This window comes from Arachis hypogaea, chromosome 16 (genome assembly GCF_003086295.3).
Source record: "Arachis hypogaea cultivar Tifrunner chromosome 16, arahy.Tifrunner.gnm2.J5K5, whole genome shotgun sequence".
NCBI classification, from domain to species: domain Eukaryota; kingdom Viridiplantae; phylum Streptophyta; class Magnoliopsida; order Fabales; family Fabaceae; genus Arachis; species Arachis hypogaea.
This window is the reverse complement of record NC_092051.1, coordinates 47877778-47890469: the sequence shown is the minus strand read 5'-3', so window position 1 is coordinate 47890469 and position 12692 is coordinate 47877778. Positions and strand designations below refer to the sequence as shown.

The 12692-nt window shown below is 31.0% G+C and overlaps 1 long non-coding RNA gene and 1 other non-coding gene across 2 annotated transcripts; one reads left to right on the top strand and one right to left on the bottom strand.

Annotated features, from left to right (window-relative positions):
• The first annotated feature begins 2394 nt into the window (after positions 1–2394).
• Positions 2395–3170, top strand: LOC112758533 (uncharacterized). The gene is made up of 2 exons (XR_003179671.2): positions 2395–2613; positions 2781–3170. It is a non-coding gene; the product is annotated as an uncharacterized lncRNA (long non-coding RNA).
• Positions 3171–9039: 5869 nt separating this feature from the next.
• On the bottom strand, positions 9040–9145 carry LOC112760164 (small nucleolar RNA R71). Its single transcript, XR_003180616.1, has one exon. It is a non-coding gene; the product is annotated as a small nucleolar RNA R71 (small nucleolar RNA).
• Positions 9146–12692: the final 3547 nt, after the last annotated feature.

Sequence of the window (12692 nt, the reverse complement as noted above, 5' to 3'; positions counted from 1 at the left end):
ATAAAAACAGATCTACTTCTGTGATTATATTTGTCTTGTAAATGTGATGATTTGTTGGACTGGATTATTGGTTGTTTGATTGCTTGAGTAATGTACGGTTGTTGATAAGAAAATGGGTTTGAAAAGTTATTTACTTGATTATTATGAGAAGTGATTTTCCTTGGTTTGGAGTTAAAGCGGTTTGATTTTAAAAAGAGTTTTATTATTGGAATTGGTTCGATTTGAAAATAATTTGATATTGGAATTGGTTGAATTTTGGAAAGTGATTGAGATTTGGAAATTGTTGAGAAAGAGTTTGAGGAATGTCTGGATGGGACCCAAAAAGGGTGGCAGAGTCCGAGTAGAGGAGATGCTGCCGAAATTTTATAAAATTGGAAGTTTTATTTGAAGTAATTAATTAAAAAGATTTGTTTTTAAACATTATATGTTTTAAGATTGATCAATTTATCAAGAAAGAATTATGTTTTGAATTGGGATTGTTAATGGACGAGATGGAAAGAAGGATGATGAGGATTGATGAGGATAAATGAGATTTGGATTGATGAATGATTATGATGTTGAGAATGTTGAGAATATGATCTTTGAATTATTCATATGGCTTATGGATTTGAAATATCTGAGATACGAGGTTCCCTGGATTAAGTGTCGTGGCTTGCCACCACGTGTACCAGGTTGAAAACTCAATACTCTGTTGACCCTGCGACATAAGTGTGACCGGGCACTATATAAATTCCCAGGAATGTTACCCCCATTGAGCAATATTGATTATTTGAGAAAAAGCTATGCATAGACTCTTGGGGATGCACGTCGGGGGACAGTCTAATGTCAATTCAGACTTGCCGGGTTGGGTGGATAACCGACAGATGAGCCTCATCAGCCATAGGACAGGCATGCATCATATGCATTTGTATGCTTTGCTTGGGTTTGAACTTGTTTTGGTTTGCCTAATTGCTAAACTGTTCTTAACTGCTACTTGAACTATTTGCTGTAATGCTACCTAAACTTGTGCTTTCCTTGTCTGCCTTGCCTGTGTTTGCCCTGGCGTGCTACATTTGAGAATGAATTTTGGTGCTGAATTAATGATGGTGTTGTTTAATTGCGTGGTTAGTTTCTGATTGAGATTTTCTTATAAGAAGGGAAAGGTTTCGGATTTCTGAAAGATTAAACATTGTTTCTTTGAAAAGGTTTTGAACGATTATCTATTGGTTTCTAAAAGATTCATAAGGCAATGATAATCACTGAGCTTGAAAACAGTTTTTTTGATAAATATCTTCTTATGACAACTTTGAAACTTCGTGGTGAGACCATGTGGTTAGGTTCTCACCCCTACAGCTTTACCTTTTCAAGAACCGGATGAAGAAGCATTAAGAAGAGTTAAACTGTATTTGATTTTATATGTTGCTATATTAGTTAGATTATTTTCTTCCCTCGTCTTTGTTATTACAATTTTGTAAGAGGGATAGGAGTTGTATGTTATATATATATATATATATATATATATATATATATATATATATATATATATATATATATATTATAAGATATTATGTAAGAAGTCTTGTATATGAACCTATGCCTGTTTGTTTTTTTTTAAGATAAAGTATTTATTTCCGATTTTCAAAAAAATCAGTGATACGGTGTTGTGTCACAGGCTCCTATTTTAATATTAAGTATATAAAGTAGTCGTAATACTTCTTTCTATCAGAGTGGCGCAGCCGGAAGCGTGACATTCTGGTAGTGAGGGTGTTACATTATCTTGTATCTGTATCTTGTCTTTTACGCTTGTAGTTTCGCGTGAACATTTTGCGCTTTTGTAACTCTGTTTTTGAGCTTATTTCTTCATCGGACTTCTAAAATTACTTTATATATTTATGTATAAGCCTTAGAATTGTCATAATCTCTGATTAACCTTTGCTTTATGACATAAGGTAAGACTTTGGGTAATTAGGGTATTACAGAATGACTTACTATTGTTGTGTTAGAAATATCTTCCTTTAACCTTTTGTTTTCTTGTATTTAGGGATTGATTCTCGTTTATGATACAATACAATGGTGTTTGATTCGTGTAGTTAGCCCTTTATATAATGGGAAAGAGATTTCTCTGTAATGCATTTTTAATGGATTTATAGAGCTACTGCTTTTTATTTTGAGAAGGATCTAATCTGAGTGTCTTTCTTGATGGAAAACTGCATGATTAATTGGTAGTAAGACCAAAAACAACAGCCATAAAGGATCATATATATAGTATAAATGAATTGGATTGATGCTCTTTTCCAATAAAACACGTAATCCAGAATATGTCAGGAAACATGCCACGAACCTTACTTTGATTTATTGACTTGGTTGTTAAGCAACTACCATTAGAAGTAAAGGAAACTTGGTGCATAGGACTCTGATCTGGTGAGTTTAAGGAGAGTATATATTTGTTGTCTTAAGAGGTTATTTCTAGGATTTGAACCCATAATCTCTGACATTCACCTTTTAAATAAGTACTACGAGAAATAAATGTAGAATTATTGATTAGGTTATTAAATTAGTAAGTCAAAATGTATGTTATGAATTTACCAGAAAAGAATTTGATGACTTTTTTGTGATTTGGAATTGCACTTTAAAGTATGTTTATCCTAAACCTTAAACCCAAACTTGCATATCTTCGTCTTGTTGTTTTTCTTTTTATATTGCAACATTGCATTGACATAGGCGATGGTTACTTATTCCGTCAATTAGACATAAATTTAATAGATTTTTCAGATAATATGTTCTTTCAATCCTTTTTTCAGGGAAATGCAGAAATCTACAAAAGAATTGGACTCAAAGATGTCTCCAAAAGAAACTCCTAAGAAAGAGAAGCACTAGATCTTTTTGCAAAGTGATGGAGTTTGGTTAGAGCAGTTATTTCTTTTTTTTTGTTTTCTTTATACTGGATTCTTATGAATGTCTGTTTATTTTTTATTAAAATAGATTCTTCATCTATGTCTGTTGATATAAAGTATGAACTCTTTTAGATTTCTATTCTTCTCACATATACATGTCCATCAATAACAAAGTCATAGTTATTCTACATTTCTACATTCCCATTTTTCTTTAGCAGATCTATTTTGAATTGAATGAACATTTGAGTATGTTGATTTAAGTAAATTTATTTATCCTCAAATGAAGGTTCGTAACAATGGTTTCACTGTTCTAATATCTGTATTTTTTTCGTCTCGACCAAACACTACCTTGTTGCAAGGACGAAACTAGAATAACTTTTAGGGAAGGGCAAAAAGAATTTACAACTAACAAAGACAAAATAAAAATTTTAAAGGGACTAAATTAAATATAATTTGTAAAGAAAAATTGATAGTTAGGAGAGGCCATTGCCTTCCTTATTTTGTACGAGACTCTACCTCTGCCTTGTTGACACTATATTCAAAATCAAAATTCAAAAATAGTTATGCCTTGTTGAACGCTTGAATATTTAGTTTGGCTATTTTTTTCCTAGAACGCAGATGTGATTCTCAGTTAGAATCCAGGTTTATGAGAAGCTAAAAGTTTTGGCTTATGCATTGCGTTCATTTTTTACGTTGGCCTATTTTATCAATTCTACCATTTATTCTTTTCTTCACAAAGAGACACAAATAACGATTTATTTTAAAAATTATTAATCCCACTAAAAAAGATAAATTAAATAAAAACTAACCATAAAGTAATAATAAAATTATAAGTAATGAAAAAGTATAGTCCAAAATAGTATTTCTATAAAAAAAAATATGAATTCTATTTTTTTGGTTTAATTTTGCAAAATTTGTCATTGTAACTCTTGTGTTATGTTATTATTGTAATTATTTTAAAATATGAATAATTGATCTTATTAAAAAAGATAAATTAAATAAAACTTTAACTATAAATAATAATAGAATCATAATTAGTAAAAAATTATAATTTAAAACAATACTAATATGATGCAAAAAAAAATTAAAAAAAAAAACAAAAACAAAACTAACGTTCTTATTCTTATGTATATACCTAAAAAATGATACCATAATACAAAAAGTTATTTTTTTAACTATAATATAAATTAGTGATCCTATTAGATAAAACAAATAAGATTGTTATGCTTAACTTTAGATTACTTGCAAGAGTAAGGTTGCATTTATTGTTAATGACTTAATGGTGTTATTATAGAGAAGTTTTATTTTTGGCTCCTAGATAGTTTGTTGAAATTACAAAATACAGAAATATTAAAAGGAAATGTCACTATCATTTTTTTTATTATCTCAAAGTAAAAATTTTGTTTATTTTTATATTTTTCTCATTAAAGAATGAGATTTATGAGACAATTATCAAACAATCTTACCGTTTAAATAATAATAATAATAATAATATATAACAATCCTATATTTTGTAAAGTGTAACACTAATTTCTCGTATAAGTATAATAACAATAACAATATTGATAAGTATAATAAATCAAAGAATATTATGTGTACTATTATGTATCTAACATTTATTATTGATCTATATACTTTATCTTATAATATATTGCAAAAATTCGAACTAGTGCGTATAGACAATGATTAAGATTGCAAAATGATTTTATTTATTTAATAATTGATATCAATGTTTTACATGTGATTTGTGAGACGTGTGAAAGGAATTTTATTATTATAAACAAAAAATTATAATATTATCACTTTTTTTTAGAGAAAATTATACTCTCCTCTGTTGCGAGATGTTAAAATGACACTTTTCTCCCCTCTATTTTATAAATGTACATTTTCCTCTCTTCTAATTTTTAAAAAACCTCCTCTTTAATCCATTTTAAACTTTTTATGTTAACTAAAGTTAACTTTATCTATTTTTTAAGAAAAATAAATTATTTTTTAAAAAAATACCTATTAGTAAAAATTTTATTTTTTATCATTAAATTTTACTTACTAAAATATTCTTTAATAAATTATTCTTTTATTGATTAAATTGTATTTTTTTAAAAATTTAATAATTATATAATTTTTTTCTAAAATAACCTTCAATAATTTTTTAATTATTAAATTATAATTTTATCAAAATTTTCGTTAAAATTTTTTTTATATTTTACTATTAATTTTTTGATATCTATATATATTATTTTAACATTAAATAAAAAATTTTAGTAAGATTATTTTTCAATATCAATATATATTAATTGTTATATATATTAACGGTGATAAGATTTTTTTTTATTTAATGTTAAAATAATATATATTGATATTAAAAAATTAATAGTAAAATATAAAAATAATTGTTAACAAAAATTTTGATAAAATCACAATTTAATAATTAAAAAATTATTGAGGATAGGTATCTTAGAAAAAAATAATTTAATTATCAATTTTTTTAAAAATATTTTAATAAAAATACAATTTAATTAATAAAATAATAATTTATTTAAAGGATATTTTGGTAAGCAAAATTTAATGATAAAAAATAAAATTTTTGCTAATGGATATTTTTTCAAAAAATAATTTATTTTTTCTTAAAAAATGGATAAAGTTAATATTAGTTAACACAAAAAAAGTTTAAAATGGATTAAAGAGGAGATTTTTTAAAAGTTAGAAGGGAGGAGAATGTACATTTATAAATTAGAGGGGAGGGAATTATCATTTTAGCATCTCGTAGAGGATGGGAGTGAAATTTTCTCTTTTTTTTATTCATGCTAAGGGTACATATCAAATCAATTAAATTAATCGTAAAAAATATATATTAAAATTTAAAATATAAATAATATTTTAAAAATAAATTAAATAATATATGTACATAAATATATAGATACTAATTTGATAGTTGATTTTTTTTTTTTTTTGCACATAACATTTTTTATTTTCTTTCACATAACTTGAAAAAATTAATAAAGTAAACAACATAAAAAAATATATATTAATCATTTTTTTAATACTCGAATCCAAAACTTTTGTCCTAACACTTCTTCCCTAATTAACTTAATCATTTATCAACAACTACAAATTAATAATAATAATAATAATAATAATAATAATAATAATAATAAATATATATAAATAAATAAAAAGTTAAAAGGGTCAATGTAAAAAATATTCTCTTTATCCACCATGATTCCACCACAATAAAAACATCTATTTTCTTTTTTCTCCTTTCATATTACAAAGCAAACAAACGAACAAGGTTGTTTCTCTGCTTCTCCAAGGTAACTAACTATCTCTAAATGCTTATATCTTATTCATGTAACCAAACACACACATGTGAATCACACACATGTGAATTCTGCGTTTGTAATAGATTAACCAATTTCTTAAGTTTAAATTTGGTTTTGCAACTGTTAAGAGATATATTGATAGCACGGGAAATATACAAAAAGATTATCACCATTTGAATTTGATTGGATTCAATCTCAACAATAATAAGAATTTAGGATTATTATGTAATTTTTCAACATTGCATTGAGGAATTAGGATTATTATTATATTATTATTGTTCTAAACGCTAGTGATGCACTCTCAGGGACTTCCAAAGACCAGCGTTCCGCACATTAGAGTTGGCGTGCAAAACGCCTAATCACAGGCAAGGTCCAGTGCCTTAAATTGGTGCACAAAAGGGGCGTTCCATACGCCCATACTAGGCGTACAAAACGCCAAACGAAAGTCCATCCTAAGCCCAATAAATTGAAGCCCACAATCAGTAATTTACCAAGGCTGAGGATCTAATTATAAACAAGAATAATCATTAGTGATAGTTAATTAGAAAAGTTTAAATTTAAAATTTGAATTGAATTTGCATGGGAATTTTAGACGTTTACACATTTTTTAAAACCATTTTCTCTAAATCATGAATCACTAATTTTTTTTCTATTGAAGTGAAGAACTCTGTTAATTTTAATAGATTGATATTATTACTTTTCTACTTTTGATTCATGCATTATTATTTTTTAAAAAAGAATTTTCGTTCTTTATCATAAGAATTTAAATCTATTGAAAAATAGTTTGAATCTCATTTGAATTTCATGAGCACTTGGAAGAACTTGGAAGAGCTCTGTTAATTCTAATAGATTGATATTATTACTTCTCCACCTTTGATTCATGCATTTTTGTTGTTTCTTAAGAAAGAGTTTTCGTTCTTTATCACAAGGATTTAAATCTATTGAAAAATAGTTTGAATCTGATTTGAATTTTATGATCGCTTGGAAGAGTGAATCATAGAAATTAAGCTTGAAAATTCTTTCTCTCAATTTTTATGATTTTAGATCTGGATCTGATAAGTGACATTGAATCAACCATATCTAGATCTTGAGAATTATATGGTTTTAAATTAGAGAATGTGATTCATCTCTTTTCATGAGCAATTGATCAAAGAATTGACAATTGATTAAGTCAAGAGAAATTGAGTCAAGAAGAAATTGGGATTCAATTACTTATGATTTGTTAGAAATCTATAATTACATGATTGAGGGAGGGGTGAAAATTATTGATCTGAGAATTTAACATCTCTAAACCTTAACGTTCTTACTCAAATTATCTTTTAATTAATTCACTATTTTTTGGGTTACTCTTGATTATTACTTTCGTTGATTTACTTATTGTGCATTTAGTACCCTATTTAGTAGTTATTGATTTGCACTTTATTGCTTGGTGTACATGGTTATCGTATGTTGGTAGACAATGGTCTTACCCAGGTACGTTGAATGAGCATTTCTTAAGCTGGACAGAGATATCACAAAAGAAGGCGGAGTGCAAGAAATGGATGATATGTTTTTGTGCGATCACCTGGAACATATGGCTGGAAAGGAACATGAGGATATTCCAAAACAAAGGAAAAGGAGTTGAGGAGATTATCAACATGTCCTTTCTGAGCTACAAGGAGTGGTTAGGTGTGGATCCTTTTTATTGTTGATGGTAATGTCGGAGATAATAAAAGGATATATGTTATTGTAGGTTACAGGGTTTGTCTCTTTGTCTGAGTTGTCTTACCGTTGTGTTTTCTCTATGCTCCACTCTATGTGTCGAGCTCCTCTTAAAAAAAAATTGATGCTCTGTTTAATTTCCTGCTTTTGATTTAGTTCAATTCTCTGTTTCAATTAATTCATTATTATTTCATTTAATTTTCTATTTATGATATTGAACAATTTTAAGCCCAATTATGAATTGTCTAACTAAATTAATCAATTAATCATTACTTGCTTAATCTATTGATTTTCATGGGAACAACAACCCATTCATTGTGATATTACTTAATACGATTCGGTGTACTTGCCGATATTTTGTGAATTTTATGCATCATATTTTTGGCGTCGTTGTTGGAGATCAATTGTGATTAACAATTACCACATTAATTGATTACCTAGATTACATGCTTTTCTTTTGTTTTCTTTGTTATTTACTTGTCTTGTTCTTTATTTGTTTTAGTTATTTACCTATTTGTGTTATTACCTTACTGGAAATTCCCTTCACTTTGACGTGGGGAATTTCAATTTCTCTTTCTCTTGGTGCCTTTGTGTTTATGCAGAAAAATCAAGAAGAAGAGCTTTTTCAGTTTGATCTAAAAATTGAACAAACTCTTTGGCATTTGAGAAGACAAACTAGGAACAAGAAGGTAGTAGAAGAAGATGAAGAAGAATTAAAGAACAACATGGCAGACAATCATAAAATCAATGTCAATGCCAACAATATTTTCCAAGCTAGGAGGACTCTTGGATCCTACACTACTCCCAATCCTGAAAATTGTGGGAGTAGCATTATAACACCGAATGTGAATATTAACAATTTTAAGCTAAAGCCACAACTTATTTCATCGGTACAACAAAATTGTCAATTAGGGGGGAGTTCTCAAGAAGACCCTAATCATCACATCTCAAGTTTTCTCCAAATATGTGATACAGTAAAAACTAATGGAGTCCCTATTGAAGCCTACCAATTAATATTATTCCCATTCTCTATAAGAGATCAGGCTAGGCAATGGCTTGAAGCTCAACCAAGGAAAAGCATTACAACATGGAATGATCTAGTCTACAAGTTTTTAACAAAATTTTTTTCACCACAGAGGTTGGCAAAGATTAGACATGACATTTATACATTCAGACAATAAGATTGAGAATCCATCTATGAAGCATGAGAGAGGTACAAAGAAATATTGAGGAGATGTCCCCTGATATGTTTGCTGATTAGCTGCAACTCCAAATCTTCTATGATGGAATCACTCCCACTTTAAGGAATTCATTAGATAAATCAGCTGGAGGATCCTTGCACATGAAGATAACTGAGGAGATTATGGAGCTAATAGAGATTATGACCAACAATCAATATTTATATTCCTCTGAGAGACAAGTGAAAAAAGGAGTCATGGAATTGGATACCTGGTACAAAACAAAGTCATGTCTCAACAAATTAGTGCACTTACCAAGCAACTTGGACACATACAAGTCTCAACTGTGGGAGTGGGAACACAAGACCTTAACTATGACATGGGAGGAGGATCCTCTCATAGTGGAAGTAGTGAGCTACTCAATCATGATCAACCCCCTATGGAACAAGTGAATTATATGGAGAATCTCTCCAAGCCACCACAAAATGATCCATTTTCCAAAATATATAACCCTGGATGGAGGAACTAGCCTAACTTTTGGTGGGAGAATCAAGGCCAGAGACAAACCAACTTCAACAACAACCATCCAAACAATCAAAACAACTTCTGAAACCCACAAAACTCCTTTCACAATCCACAAAACAACTTCAACACAACTCCTATACCCTCACAACCCCCCCCCCCAAAAGCAGATAGTTGGATGCTTACAACTGTCTATGCGAGTCCACAAGAACAATATAAAAGAATTCTTTTTTCTAAGTTAGCTGGAATTGCAAATAGAATGAAAGAAGACTGGATGTTTGTGGGTTTTTTTAACAAAATTGCCAATCCGTATGAGAAGAAAAAAGGTAGTAGCATGGATGGTAATGTTTGCATGAGATTTAAAGATTGGATAGAATTCTACTGTCTCATTGATTAAGGTATCTCTGGTTCCAAATTCACTTGGAGAGGTCCCCAATGGTAGGGACTAGATAGAGTCTTCAAGTGATTAGATCGAGCCCTTACCAATACTAGGTGGAAAGTCAGATTTCCATAGTTTTGTGGAGGTCTTGACGAGAAAGAGCTCAAACCATCACCCACACCTGATCTCTCTTGTGCCGCAGTATAAAGCTATTGGGGAAAGGCCTTTCCGATACGAGGCCATGTGGAGCTTACACCCTGATCTGAAAGATTATTTAAAGCAAATTGGAACAACCATGAGCAACTAGACTCCACTCTGAGCAATATGGCTGGAAAATGTAATACCATACCACACAGAGTCTTATGCTTAAGTCATAAAACTGAGGTGGCGAGGTATTACGATCTCTAAAAGTAAAATTATATATATAATATAGATTAAAAAGGTTTTATCTAGGAGCCTTTGAAGGAAGATTAAAAAAAAGCATTAAACAGAAAAGCGCATCACTCACGTAGGCGGAAAACATGAACTAGACAGGTTAAGAGCAACGTGACATATATAAATATGTAGGAAAAAGAGTTCCAAGATACAGATAACAAGGCTTCTGATCCGGCTCGCGAAGTTAAAAATCGGCCAGAGCATATATATATATATATATATATATATATATATATATACATTCAAGAGAAAACCCAAAGAGACCCAAAATATAGTTTACAGAACCTATTTCTCTAAATCAACCTTTAAAATGGATAACGCATAATATACATATATAGTGGAGATAATAAGTATCTACATATATACATCAAAACCAAAATAAGTCGCAAAAGCACAAAAGATCTTCGCTATCAGAAATTTCCAGTATGCCTCAGCGAGGTGCCTCGCGTCCTGCATCTGAAAACTACAAAATATGTATGGAGTGAGAACCAGAGATTCTCAGCATGGTAACAGTGCCCGCATAACTAACATATAAAGTCTCGGGAAAGCTAGAGGCAATCCTAGAACTTCTGACATTTGATTCAAAATTAAAACTAAAATTGAAAACCACAAATAGGATGAGGCATCTAAAGATTCTTGATTCTATCTCAATCCTAACTAAAGCCCTAAGATCATCTCCTTTCCTCCAATCCTCCGAAACGCCAGTGGAACCTCAGTTACACAGACAAACAATGAATACAAGAAAAACACAGGTAGGTTACAAATACAGCAAACAGTACATATAGCAATTAAACATGAATATCAATTAGGTAATCCCAAGAATGCAAACCAAAGCAAACAAACAAATTCATATTATGTATGCCTATCCTATAGCCAACCTGACATGTCCTAGTAGCTAACCATGGACAGAAACACCCATTGCGGAGTAAGTGGGTTTGAGCTACAACCCCCTTGCTACTACCCGCTTAACCCAGAGCAAGTGGAATAACCACTACTGCTGCTACTACCTAGGTGGGTATTTAAAAGCTCAACTTGGAGCAAGCGGAATAATCCACTACTGCTGTTACTACCCAGGCGTCATGATGAGCGGATAATTTATATGCTTTTTGACATTGTTTTTAGTATGTTTTTAGTAGGATCTAGTTACTTTTAGGGATGTTTTCATTAGTTTTTATGTTAAATTCACATTTCTGGACTTTACTATGAGTTTGTGTGTTTTTCTGTGATTTCAGGTATTTTCTGGCTGAAATTGAGGGACTTGAGCAAAAATCAGATTCAGAGGTTGAAGAAGGACTGCTGATGCTGTTGGATTCTGACCTCCCTGCACTCAAAATGGATTTTCTGGAGCTACAGAACTCAAAATGGCACGCTTCCAATTGCGTTGGAAAGTAGACATCCAGGGCTTTCCAGCAATGTATAATTGTCCATACTTTGCTCAAGTTTAGATGATGCAAACTGGTGTTCAACGCCAGCTCTCTGCCCAATTCTGGCGTCCAGCGCCAAAAACAAGTTGCAAAGTGGAGTTCAACGCCCAAAATGGCACAAAAGCTGGCGTTCAACTCCAGAAAGAGCCTCTGCACGTGTAACATTCAAGCTCAGCCCAAGCACACACCAAGTGGGCCCCAGAAGTGGATTTATGCATCAATTACTTACTTTTGTAAACCCTAGTGGCTAGTTTATTATAAATAGGACTTTTTACTATTGTATTAGATAATCTTTGGACGCCTGGTTCTTAGATCAGAGGGGCTGGCCATTCGGCCATGCCTGGACCTTTCACTTATGTATTTTTAATGGTAGAGTTTCTACACTCCATAGATTAAGGTGTGGAGCTCTGCTGTTCCTCAAAGATTAATGCAAAGTACTACTGTTTTCTATTCAATTCACTTGTTCCGCTTCTAAGATATTCACTCGCACTTCAACCTGAATGTGATGAACGTGACAATCATCATCATTCTCTATGAACGCGTGCCTGACAACCACTTCCATTCTACATTAGATTGAATGAGTATCTCTTAGATTCCTTAATCAGAATCTCCGTGGTATAAGCTAGATTGATGGCGGCATTCATGAGAATCCGGAAAGTCTAAACCTTGTCTGTGGTATTCCGAGTAGGATTCTGGGATTGGATGACTGTGACGAACTTCAAACTCGCGAGTGCTGGGCGTAGTGACAGACGCAAAAGAATAGTAAATCCTATTCCAGTATGATCGAGAACCTCCAAGATGATTAGCCATGCAGTGACAGCGCATCGGACCATTTTCACAGAGAGGAATAGGATGCAACC